Consider the following 13,837-nt stretch of genomic DNA (forward strand, 5'->3'; position numbering starts at 1 on the left):
GAGTATGGTAAACTTAAAATGAGGGAACAGCAACTTTGGTGGGACTTATAAAGAGGTAAGAATCTGGTTTTAGGGTGGTTTCCTCATTTGCAGGTAAAGATCTAGCTTGTGCCACAGATGGGACGAATATTGTTTTTATAGTGGAGAACTGAGTTGTCTGCTGTGCATTAAAAGCACAGTCATGACCACTAATCCTATGTAAATATGTTTTATGCCATCTTCCACTCTGATATAATTGTTTTGACCCCTAAGCTATGGAACACGTTCATAGAAGTTATTACTGTGATTAGGAGATTATGGGGTTGCAAGTACATGTACACCTAGATAGGTCGTAATGGGGTTTAGATCTATATTTACACCGAGAATGTATTTGACATCTTTGGTGATTTTTAACCATATGGAATATGCACATTGGCACTCAGACATCATGTGTAGGAAATCTCCCCAGATTTTTGGCAATTCCAACTATAGTCTCTTGGTAGGATGCATACTTTATTCAGACTGACAGAAGTTAAGTCTACCTCATGTACAGTGAAGAACCTCATGTTCTAAGGCCAGTGTAATATTGCACAGGAAGTGGATATCTAAATCTATGACCAATTCTTTTGAGTAGGGGGTGGATTGGACTTCACACAAGCTAACTCTTCTCATTTCATTTGAGTTTTTTAATTTAGTGTGCAATTCTCCTGGGAGGGAAGGTTTTAGACCTTTGAAACCAAATGACTTCTAAAAGCTACCTTTTCCAGTAGGTCTGGAAAGTCTGGAAACGATATTCATCCTATTATGGTAATAAAGTTTCTAGTTTCAGGAAGTTATAGAACTCGCAATTGTCTAATCCGGTGGTTCTTAACCTGTGGTCTGAGGACCTCTGGGAGTCCACGAGGCCTACTCATGGGGTCCACGATTGTTTTACAAAATTAAAAATTATTACAATGAATTATCAAAATAAATAAAGTATTTACAAGTAAGGATGCAACGATGGACATTTGAAAACCTTTTCTATGGTTGATTGTGAATTACACAACCTAGTTTAATATTCAAGCATTTGTTGGGTGAATACCTGTTTTTCTACTTCTGTCTATTGTTTTAATGTTCAAAACATAGAAATTGTTTAGGCCGGGTCCTTGCTTCCAATAACGACTCAGTGGGGGACCCCAGATTCCAGTAATGATTCAGTGGGGTGCACAGAAGTAAAAAGGTTAAGAACTGCTGATCTAATCCAGTGCTTCACCAACTTCCTAGAACCACGACCCATTTTTTAAAATGAGAAACTTTCGTGACCCCTCATCCTCTAATGGACATGATGCTGGCGATTATTGAATATAATAATTAAAGCATCATGTAGTAACACATTGTCTTTTACAGACGCCAAATTTTCTATTGAAATGGCCTCTAGTGGACCCTCTTCTCCACCTGTTCTGAGAAATAAGTGATACGGGTAAAGTGAAGGGTACCCTGGCGGAGGCAATTATCGCGGTACTCCCCAAAGATGGTAAGGACCCTTCCCTCCCCAAAAATTATAGACCCATTTCCTTAATTAATCTCGACTGTAAGATCCTAGCTATGATCCTTTCGGCCCGTCTACAGCGAGTTCTTCCCAACTTAATCCACCCTTCTCAAGCAGGATTTCTAAAAAATAGACTGTCTAGTGATAATACCAGGGTACTGGCGCACGTGCTGGAGAAAGCAAAACTTCTAGATACACCCACGGCGGCAATAACGTTCGATGCCGAAAAGGCTTTTGACAAAGTCGATTGGGCCTTTCTCGAAGCAGTGTTGCATAAATTCAACTTAGGCGTAACATTCACAAAACGTGTAATGTCCCTCTACGCTTGTCCTACTGCAAGGGTTAGAGCAGGTGGCTCTTTTTCCTCATCTCTATGTCTGAAACCGGTAACAAGGCAGGGGTGTCCTCTCTCCTCATCCTTGTTTTTGTTAGCAATTGAGCCGTTCCTATATCATATAAGGCATAATGATGCCATTGCTGGTATCCCATTCAAAGATTACACCGTAAAACTAACCGCATATGCGGACGATGTACTCATTATGTCGGAAAGAGCGGATGAGGCTATTCCTGCGCTAATGTGCAATATCGACGAGTTCTCCAGGGTCTCAGGCTATAAACTAAACAAGGATAAAACGGAGGTCAAACTCCTGAACAACATCGGTAATAAGGACATCCGTGGAACCTCTGCCTCACCTGGCAACCACAATGTTTTAAATATTTGGGTCTTGATTTTGGGAAAGATTTAATATCAACCTTAAAAATTAATGAGGAACTAACCTTGAAAAAGATTTCCACACTGTTAGATGGATGGTCACCCAAGTTTCTCTCTTGGTGGGGCAGAGCAGAAACTCTCAAAATGATGTCCACTACACTGGTGAATTATCTAGCTAGCATGCTTCCTACGACTTTTACGGACAATTTTATCAAAAAGGTGGATAAGCTGTTTGGTGGGTTTCTGTGGCGAGGGAAGAAAGCCAGGATATCATTGAAAAAGTTACAACTAGCAAAAGAAAAGGGCGGCCTGGGCCTTCCCTCGTTCAGGAATTACCAGACTGCTTTCCTCTGTAAACAGGGAGCTTTCTGGCTGGTAGACTCTCCATCTTATGTCCCAGTGTGGTTAACCATTGAAAAATCTATCATCGCACATGCACCCCTACAAACCCTCCTTACTATGGACTTAGCACACTTATCTCATTCCAAATACATCCTGTTGAACACTAGGCGAGCCTTGCTAAGGCTTGACCAATCCCATAAAACTAACTCCACTATCAAAAAAAAACACTTTTGGGTCACTTTGGAGAAACCCCATGTTCAAACTAGACGGCAAAACCCTCTTTTGGGACTGGTGGGCTGAAAAGGGCATTAACATGGTTAAGGACCTCTATGAGGGAGCACAGCCCATTCCTTTCTCGAAATTACAGATGACATATAGCCTGCCCCCCATAGATTTTTACCAGTTCCTGAAATTGAAATCCATCATCTCTAAACGTAACCTTACCACTGGCACACCTTGGCTTGTGACACACCTACCACATCTGATTCATGCTGGCCACTTTGTGTCTAAAGTCTACAAGCTACTCCTCCCTCTGCCCAAGAAATCCCACAGACTGGTGGAAGGCAAATGGGAATCGGAACCTAATCTCAACGGGAATAACACTAGACTGGGATGTGATACATAAAACCGCCTTGTCCAATAAGGTGTCCCCAATTCTCTGCCAGACAAAATACATGTTGCTGAACAGAACGTTCTGGACTCCACATAGGCTATTTAAATGCCACCTGAGAGATACACCCACTTGCTGGAATTGCCAGACAGCGATCGGGGATCATGCCCATATGCTTTTTTACTGCCCTATATTAAAGACATTCTGGGGGAAGGTCTTTGCTTGTATTCACCAAATTTTTAACATTAACCCTGTAAAGGACTTTATCTACGTTATACTAGGTGCGCTAGATCCCCAGCTACCAGACACTCATGACCGCCAACTTCTAGATCTAATGTTAACACTGGCATGCAAGGTTATCCTATGCAAATGGAAAAGCGCATCGGAGGTCAATTTTAAAATCTGGCAGGAATGGCTCTCCTTCTTGAGAGGAGCAGACAATCCAGCGCTGCAATCGGCTACATGGAAGCCTTCCAACAAGAAATTTTGGAAATCTTTAGATGTATCGTCTTTTCACTATGACCCCCCCCCCCGTGAAGTAACACTTACTACTATATTTTATTCATGTATGGTCCCTTGATTGTATAGTTCTGCACCTGATCACACTGTGAATACCATGCTTTCTGATAGCTTGGATGTCATGTACCTGATCTACTTGTCTTTGTTTTTCCTTTAGTTTCGTGTAGGTGTCACTTAATAGCATGTTTGAATCAATCTATGTAATTGAAGCTTTATTGTATTGCTTTTCCTTTCCTTTTTCCTAAATTCTCAATAAAAACGATTTGAAATAAAAAAAAAAGAAATGGCCTCTAAATTTGCACAGACCTACAGTTTTACTGATAAACCATATTGCGCACACATGAAAATGTGTGAAAATCAGGTTTCTGTAAATATTTATCATTAGTGCATAACCAAGTCAAGTGTCTTGATTTGTTTTGATCGTGTTAACATCTCTATTTCCAGCACACTTCCGAATTACAAAATAAATGTGCGTCATGTTTGCTTTCCTAACTTCTGAATGAATAAAGTTCATGTACAGGTATTTACATCTTATGTGGTGCAAAAAATCGACATCCTCGGATAAAGGTGTATTTCAGCCCTAAAACAATTTCGCCGACATATTAATTTTATAGACCTATTGTGTACACCTAAAATTACATTGTGATTGGTTTAGGAAACCTCCAACTACAGACCGCAAATGTGAAATTAAATGGAAAAGGGTACTGCATAGACGTTTCCATTACATTCTTAATGTACGTGTTTTGGAAATGTGCATCTTAGAAATACAAACTATTCAACAGACCAGGGCCTAATGTACAAAGTTATTCTCCAGTCGCCAAGCGTTCAATTTGAAAAATCAGAATTTGCGACTGCAAAATACATTTGTACAATATACGGGAGCCCTTCACGAGTCAGAAAATTGTTTCCAACTCCAGAGGGCTTCTGTCACCATTTCTGAATCGCAAAGCAGCGAGGGTACGAGAAAGGCATTTGATCCTACATAGCAAACGCATTCATCAACGGTTTGCTAGTACCATTGCAGTTGCAACACCTGGACAAGATTTTAGGGTAGGAGTTTGCAGTAAAACCATGGCCGTGTCATTCGTCCTAAATAAACTATTTATTGCAGATGGAGTTCTTGGAGATTATTGGTCTACTTACGATGGTGTAATCAAACAGCGCTATTAAGAGATTTTATAAGCAATCTCAGCGCATACTCTGTAGGAGACCATACACTAACGTAATTTATAAGTTCTTGAAATAGTGAACTTACTTCAGCCAACAAAGCAATTGAATTACAAATACTGTAGTAAAACAGCATTTGATAAGATTCAGTAAAATAGGATGTTATAACATCCTCGGTCAAGAATCATATCAAAAACTAGTTCTAGTTTTCATGTAAACCACCACTTGTTTACATTTTAGTGGCACTCACGCCTCGAGGAAGTTGGCCAACCTTTGACCGGTATTCTGATATAACAGAGATTTCAGAACTTAAAAGTAACATTTCCCTGTCATCTGCCTGACGGGTAAGGTGGGCCTAACAGACACAGGAGCAAAAAAGTACTTCTCTTTCAGATCCTCCTATTTATGAGAAAGGCAACCAACAACAGTCTTTAGATTCTTAGCCGCACCCCAAGTGACAGACTACAAGAGCGCTGCTTTAGGTTAAACAGGGCACACCAGAGTTGCTGGATGGAGATAAGTGTGGACTTTCTACAAGCAGTAGTCTCAACTTATGAGAGAGACAGCAAAACTGTTGGGAAAAATCTTCCTCAGATAGAAGAAACCTCATTACCCGTCTGGTGATGTATATAGCTGTTGCTGTCTGACAAGAGGTGCATTTCTTTGGTTATAGAAAAGTGTCCTATGCATCACTGCTAGTAAGGCATGTAGTCTAGCAAAAGGTTGTCTCTCATTGATGATGTGAGTGTGTATACTGATATTTGGTGACTGTAACTGATGATAAATTGTGCGCTTCTTACTGGTATTATGACCTTGGCCCCCGGTGTATGAAGCAGCTTTTCCACTGGCACAAGCCTGCAAGAACCTTAAGATCTGGTGAGCAGGCGCTGGTAACAGTCCCTAGAATCAGGAAAGCGCGATGGGGTGGCAGGAGCGTCTCCTTGGGCGCGGCAGTAGCATGGAACAGATTACCACTCAATCTTACAGTCGTCGGACCTTCTGTCTTTCAGAAGAGCGCTAAAGACCTGGCTCTTTACACACTAAGCTCCCTGCCCAAACACACTGGATCAATCATTTCAGCGCCAGGACACCTCCGGGTAACAGTGTGCTCTAAAAATGTGAAAAATAAATAAATAAATAAATTAGGACTGGATATACTCCAAGAGGAGCTACTAGCATACCTTTCTAGGACCTAGTTTATAAATCTGTCCCTTCCACCAACTGTGCTATCATTCCCCGAACCTGTGTCTTTTCCCTTCAACCTCTGTATTTCCTCCAGTTTGACACCTTATTGACTAACAGCAAACCCACAGGTTCAGCTCTGTCTGACTGTTCAGACAAGAACTTGAAGACGACTGCCTGTCTCTGTGGGATCATGAGATACTTTCGGACACTTTGCTAAACTGACTCAACTGCAGCTTTGATGAAGGCTTCTGTTCTGGGAAAGGAATGTTATCTGTTCTTATCTTTCTTTTTGACAACTTTCTTTATGCAGGCCACTAAGGATTGTCTCCACTTTGGAAAAATATAGGAAGGTGCCCCTATTTATTATGCAGGGAGGGGGTCAGTAGTCAAAAACAAAAGGACAGATACTTCTAGGAAAAACACACTTGTAAAGATCGGTATCTAAATTGAGGGGGACACACAGTGTTGTAGTTTGAAAAGGCACAAAAGTGTTGCAAGATTAATCAACAATGTGTAGATAAGGATATTAAATTAAAACAATTTATTCTTTACATAAAAAATAGCTTAAAAATGCCTCCCTGAGGGTTACAATCTAATTTCTATACAGCTTATTACTCTTTTAGGAGACAAATCTTAAAAACAGTCATTAAGAAAAATTAATAACAGTCGACGCGGCGTTTCGGTGTACAGTTGATATTAGCACCTTCTTCAGGACCAAAATGTTTCTTTATCACAATATCTTAAAGTTATCGATGGATACTTGATAGTCTTTCATTGTTGTGCTGGTCACAATATTCTTTGGTTTCTTATAGTATAATTTCCTTATATTTTCTTGTTAGTCATTACAGCATAATAATACACTCAGATGCTCTCACGTGTTGCTGGAGCCGTCAAGAATAAGGCGCCAATTTGCAATAAATGCTGTTCTTGTGTTAATTTAAGAACTGGTCCCACTTCTTCAATTTTGGGCCTCTCGAACTGTTAATGGTGCTCCTGTCGTGTTGGCGTGTAGATCTCCGTAAGTGCAAGTATTAGCAAAGCCAATAGGTCTGGCGTTGGCCGCTAGCCTTTGGGCAATTGTTGTTTTCTCATGATTTGTGCTAAAATGTATTCGTTTGGTAGCTGTCGGGGCTTCATCAATCTAAACAAAAACATAGGCTAAGCACACATTACCATAGTACTCCCTAACACTGAAGGGTGTTACTTTGTGTGTAATAAGCTCCCTGTGAAAGCGAAGCATGACGTAACTCCTATTTGAGTCTGCCAGTGGCTGGAGTGGGCTGATGCATTGCCCCTTGATGCATGCTGGAGTGGGTGGAATTAAAATGTGAATGACAACCACACATAATGGATGAAGTCTGGCTGAAAACTCCTATACGTAACTATGTTATACACATAATTTAGTAAAATCAAAAGGTCTTTGCTAGCACAAACCTTAAAAGGCCAATTGTCTGGCATTGGCTGCCAGTCTTTCTTGCCTTTGAGAAAGAAGGCAAGAAAGAAAGAAGGCATGAAAGAAAGAAGGCAAGAAAGCAAGGCAAGGAAAAAAGAAAGAAAAGGCAAGAATGAAAAAGAACAGAAGGCAATAAAGAAGGAAGAAAGAAAGAAAGGCAAACAGACTTTTAGGGTTGCAAACATGGAACCCACTTCTTAACTTTTTTAGACCCTCAAAACATTTTGCCTTCACCCCTTCCTTTTTTACTGAATTTGTTGGCCTTATGACTGTCACTTTACTAGTGCTAAAGTGCTTGTGCTCTATCCTTTAAACAGGGTGAAATTGTCTTATACCCAATTGACACAGCTAATTTACTTGTAAGTCCCCAGAAAAAGTGATACTACATGTATTTAGGGCCTGTAACTTAAATACTACTTATGAGCCTGCATCACTGATTGTGCCGCCCACTTAAGTAGCCCTTTAAACATGTCTCAAGATAAACCTTTTGTGAGGCCCAAGCCTTCCTTTTTAATTGATATAAGTCACCCCCAAAGTAGGCCCTAAACAGCTAATAGGGTAAGGTGCAGTGTATTTTAAAAGTTGGACGTGTGTCTTTAAGGTTTACATGTCCTAAATTTGCTTTTCATTACTGGGAAGCCTACCTCTCCCATAGGATAACATTGGGGTTTCCTTATTACATTCATAAGTGGTAATTTCAATGTGGAGCAGATATGAATGTTTAGTTTGCTGTCTATGGAATTGTGAATTAAAACCCTCTTTAGGGATAAAGTCGGATTTTAAGTAGCAATTCTGAAAATGCCACTTTTAGAAAGTTGGTATTGTCTTGTTCTAACCATTTGGTGGCTGCAACATAGGTCACATAATTAGGTGTATCTGTCAGTTGGTCTTTTTGTATTGCTGCCAGACAGTTAGACAGCGGGAAGCTAGCTGTTGGCATGATGGGTGACTTAACACGGGGGACTAGCTGCCACCATTTGCAATTCACATTGGCTCAGCCTGAGCGCTCAAACAAAGGGCTTGTCACTAGTCTTTTGTGTCTCCAGACAAGATGGGACCAGAGCAGGGAGGAAAGGGATGTCTAATACCTCAGGGAGGCGGAAGCCCCTAGAAACCGCTCCTACTTTAAAGTGGGTACCAGGTATAAATATTGGACCCTTAGACCAACTCTTCAGTACACATCTGGATCTGTTGAAGTCTCAGAAGAAGGATTGCTGTGCTGCTTTGCTGCAAGAAGGACTGTCACTCTCTTGCCGTGCTGTGCTGCCCTTTTGCATGAGTTAAGATTACTGGAGCTGCATCTAGAACCCAGGACAATCAGAGTGACTTCAAGCGCTAGTTGGATGGCCTCCTGATCAGAGCCTCCGGTACAGAACAGGCTCTACCAATCTTGAACCCTACACCTGGACTTAGCCAGCTGTCAGTCCTGCCCTCCTAAGTGGTGCCACCTCTGTCCTGCTCCCTTGGAAATAGGCCTGAAGGTGCTCTGCTAGCCCATCTGTGGTCCCAGCAGAACCAACGCTGTGCGAAGTATTGCCATGCAAAACTCCACACCAGGACCGCTGCGCCACACATCCCTGATCCAGTACCCCACATTTATTTATTTTATTTATTTTCTTATTTTCAGAGTTTTATATAGCGCGAACAAGATCTTTGCAGATATCAGAGCGCTTTACATAGAAGAGCACATGAGGGAACACAGTCAAATAGGTAGGTCGATAGTTCACAGAGTACAGAAGGGAACATGAGGGAACAAAGTCAAATACGTAAATCAGTAGATCATACAATACAAATAATACAATTGGGTGGCTGCAAAGCAGTCAAGTGGGTGATAAGACAGCTCGTACAAATAGATAAGTGGTCAAGCAAGTAATAAAGATCATCGCAGGGTGTTGATAGGGTTCGAGATAGTAGTACAGGTGAATTTAGCCATGAGGATAGCTTTTACTTCTTTTTTGAAGAGTGTAGTGGAAGAGAGAAGCCTGGTTTCGGGAGGGAGTGAGTTCCAAATCCTAGGCGCCATTCCTGAGAAAGAGCGCTTGTATGTTTTCTCCTTCCGGAATCTTCGAGGTTTCAACAGAAGATTGTTTGCGCCTCTCGTGTTTCTGGTTCCCCCAGAGATTGTCAATTTCTGAGCAAGGTAGCCGGGTGAGTTTAGGTGTACAGCCTTGTGTGTCATGCAGGCTATTTTCAAATGTATTCTGGCTTCAAACGGCAACCAATTCAAGGATTTCAAGTCAGGGGTGATGTGGGAGTGCTTTTTTGACCCCGTGATAAGTCTCGCTGCAGCATTTAGAGATGCTTTTAGTGGTGCAGTTGTAGTTAGTGGGAGTCCGCAGAGGGAGGTGATGCCGTATTCAATTCGTGGGATGACTAGTGTTTGCACCGCTGTTTGGAAGTCTTTGGCTGGGAGGTAGGGTTTAAGTTTCCTCAAAGTATTGATCTGGAAGTTCGCTCCCTTAGTAGCTTTGCTGACATGTTGCTGCATGTTGAGATTGGTGTCGAGTGTTATGCCTAAAGATTTTGCTGATTCCACGATGGTGGGTTGGACATTGAGTGCGGTTAGGAGTTTAAGCCAATGTTGAGTGGTGGTTATCTTCGATGGAGGTGCGATCAGAAGGAACTCTGTTTTCAGGGCATTGAGTTTGAGGTGATTGTCGGCAAGCCAGGATTGGGTGCATCTGATCGTTGAGTTCAGGAGCAGGATGTCATTGGGAGATTGCAGTTTGAGGTAGAGTTGGGTGTCATCGGCATACATGTGAAAGTGTACATTGGATTCTTGTAGCAGAGTGGTGAGCGGTTCCATGACTAGGTTGAACAAGGTTGGGGATAGAGAAGATCCTTGGGGGACGCCTAGCGTTACAGGTACTGGCGTGGACATCAGGTTGTTGCTCTTGAATTTCTGCGTCCTGTTGCGGAGAAAGGAAGTGAACCATTTGAGGACAGTTCCAGATAAGCCCATTCTTTTGTTTAGTAGTTCTGTTAGATTCTCATGTTTAACGGTGTCGAATGCGGAGGAGAGATCGAGAAGGATGAGGAGGCAGGTATCATTTTGGTCTAGCATTTGAAGTGCGTCGTCAATTATGTGAGTCATAGCCGTTTCTGTGCTGTGTCCTGCTCGGAAACCTGATTGGTGAGGGTTGAGGAGATCGAATTGTTCAATGTGTTTAGTCAATTGTAGTTGTGCACATTTTTCCAGCAGTTTGGCGAGAGTGGGGATATTGGTGATGGGACGGTAGTTGTTGAGATCCGCGGGGTCGGCTGTTGGTTTCTTTAGTAGAGGTGTGACCTGACCAACTTTGAGGGAGTCAGGTATGCTTCCTTGTTGGAGAGAGCTGTTGATGATTTTAGTCCAGAGAGGGAGAATCAGTGGGGTAAAGTCTTTTACTGCGAAGGCAGGGAGGGGGTCCGTGAGGTGATTGGAAGGTTTCAGGGTGCTAAGTAATTTGCCAATTTCTTCTTCCGAATATGTGTCAAAGGTTGACCATGTCGCATTGTTTTTTGGTTCAACGGGTGCTGGGCATTTGGGTTTGGAGTAGAGGCTTGCGTCAGTGAGGAGATCGCTTTTTATTTTGTCGGTTTTTTGGGTAAAGAAGGCAGCGAAGTCTTCACATGAGGGTACCACACTCCCAGTGTTGAGTGGTTGTGGTGGCTCTTTGGATTGTGATTTGATTAGCTCAAACAGTTTTCTCGGGCGGTTCTTTGCTTGGTTAAGTTGGAGGCGGAAGAAGTCCGATTTTGAGCGTTTTATTTTCCTGAAGTAGGCGTTTCTCTTCTTCTTCAACTCTTTTAGGTGCACTGCAGAGGGGGCTGATCTCCAGGCCCGTTCTGCCATTCGCATGTCTCTTCTATCTTCGTTGAGACTCCCGTCGTACCATGGTTTGGAGATTTTAGTGGCGACTCTTTTTAGTTGCATAGGTGCAGCCTCATTGATTATCGAAGTCATAGTGTTGAGATAGTGGTCAGTCAAGGTTTGGACGTCCGAGGCGCCTGCAGGAGGGAGTAGGAGATTGCAGCTGTTAGGGGGCAGAGAGCCAGGGATGAGCTTTTTCGTGTTTCTTTTCCAGACCTTGGGCTTGGAGAGCTGCACCGGGTTGACTTTGATTTTTTCGTTGATAAAGAATGTGATAATGTGGTGATCCGACCAGTCACAAGGTTGGATGGATTCAAGTTGGATAGATTGCTCCTTGGAGATGATCAGGTCGATGATGGAGCCTTTCTCATGGGTCGGACTGTTGCATATTTGGGTGAGGTTCAGGGCGTCGAGGAAATTTTTTAGACTGTTTACCACTGCGTCGCTGCTGTCATTCCAGTGGAGGTTGAAGTCACCAAGGTATATTTGGGTGAGCTGGCGACCGGAATTGGTTGAGATCATATCCATGATTTGTTGGGAGAAGGTGAGGTTGTCCCTGGGTGGGTGGTATATGCTGTGCAGAGTGCATATCGGTTTGCCCTCACTGATGATGTTGAGGCAGATGTATTCACAGGATGTTGGGGATGGCAAGGATGTGGAATTGACTTTCTGAACAGAGAGGTTGTTTTTGTATATGCATGCGATTCCGCCACCTATTTGGCCTGTTCTGTCGTGCCTAATAATGTGGAAGTTGGGAGGAACCAGAATGTCCATTATGGGTGTCGAGGATTCAGTTAGCCACGTTTCAGTCAAGATGATTAGGTCTAGGTCCTGCGATAAGAGGAGTTCAGCAATGGCTGCTGAGTGTTTCGTCGCCGATCTGCAGTTGAGAAGCGCGCATTTGATGCGGGGTGTGTAGAGGGTGTTAGATTGTTCTAGCGAGAGAGGGACTTCTCTAAGGTTAGTGGGGATGGAGGCTCTGCTGTTTGATGTGGGTGGTCTAAGGGGATTTGGGTGTATCGTGGGAATGTTGCGGTGTGGGGTGCTTGTGTGAGTTTGGGGGGCTGGTTCATAGGAGCGGAGAAGGGTGAGTGTGTCGAGGTCAGAAGAAGAGTTGTGGGTGCGGCGAGGGCGATTGTTGCGATTAAGAGCTGGGATTGATGTCAGCTTGGGGCATTGCATTGCAGCCCAAGGCTTCTTCCGAACTGCTGCTGGGCAGTGCATCCTCTATGATAGCCTTCACATCCCAGGCCCCTCATCCTCGAATATGATGCAGGACCTCCCATTGCAGCCACCAGCTCCTAGGTCTCATTGCTGCACAACACATCCTCAGCACAGGACTTTTCATCGCCCGCAACCAAGATTTAAGGTATTTTGTTCCACAGGCCTAACTGGGTCCCTGTAGCCAACCAGCGCTCCATGCCGTTGGCCTGAACTTGTGACTTTGTCCCCGTCTTGCTCGATCAGATAACTACAGTTGGCACTTGGTGCTTTTTGGCACTATTTTCACTTAAATCTTTAAAGTTGCATATCTCCTGTTCTACAGATTGGATTTACATTGTTTTGGTCTTAAATTATTTATTATATTTTATTATATTTTACTTATGTGACGGCTTGTGTTGTGTTTCACTTTATTACTGTTTGAAGTGCTGTATAAATTACACATTTACTCTAAGTTAAGCCTGACTGTTCTATGTCCAACTACCAGGGGGTTGAGCACATATTGATATGGGGTTTGCTTGTTTCTTCACCCTGACACAGATTGTGGTTGTTGTTGCTTGGGTAGGGTTTCACTCCCCTCTACCAGTAACACAATTTCTTACAAGCTAATATTCAGCGTTCGTGTGAACTGTTTGTGTTACTGTTGTTTTTCAAAAGGCACTGTTCCCAACAGCTTTTTCATACTAGTGAAATAGCAGCAGTCAGGTAAACCGAGGCTGCTCCAAAAACTATTTATAAAAGGAGACTGGAACAGATAAAGCTGGAATGTGTCCTGTGCTCGCTTTAAATGTGTTCTGCTATCACATTAGGCTTTAAACACAACAGCAACACTAATGTAATTATAAAGTAAAAACAAAAACACCGTCAATTAAGGAAATTATCTGATGTGCTGAGGTGCTTGTTGTGAGAGAGCAAAACGCAGTCACCGAAAGTGAAGTTAACTAGTGGCTTAAGTAGGCTGACACAGTGCCCCATGCTGTATGGTGTAGTTAGCAGATGTAAAGTGTGAATGACACAACAGACCAATGGATGAAGTGAGGTGTCTGAAAGCGCCTTTAAGTAAGGATGGTATAAGTTTAGTCAACTCAAAAGGTCTTGGCTAAGGCCAGACCTAAAAATGCTAAAATCTTAGCTGCCTGTTAAATAACAAACCCTAGCAGTTGCAGAAGTGGGCCTGAGAATGACACAGCAGCGCTGTATAGGAGGTGGAGTCCATGCCTTCGGCTTCAGGAGGTCACTACGAGGTTCTGAAAGAGTGGGTCAACCCA

General features: G+C 42.8%; 1 protein-coding gene across 1 annotated transcript in view; it reads left to right on the plus strand.

Annotated features, from left to right (window-relative positions):
• Positions 1-13,837, plus strand: part of FANCL (FA complementation group L) — a 306,249-nt gene that overhangs the window by 207,824 nt on the left and 84,588 nt on the right. The window lies entirely within an intron of this gene.

Source organism: Lissotriton vulgaris, chromosome 6 (genome assembly GCF_964263255.1).
Source record: "Lissotriton vulgaris chromosome 6, aLisVul1.2, whole genome shotgun sequence".
Taxonomy (NCBI): domain Eukaryota; kingdom Metazoa; phylum Chordata; class Amphibia; order Caudata; family Salamandridae; genus Lissotriton; species Lissotriton vulgaris.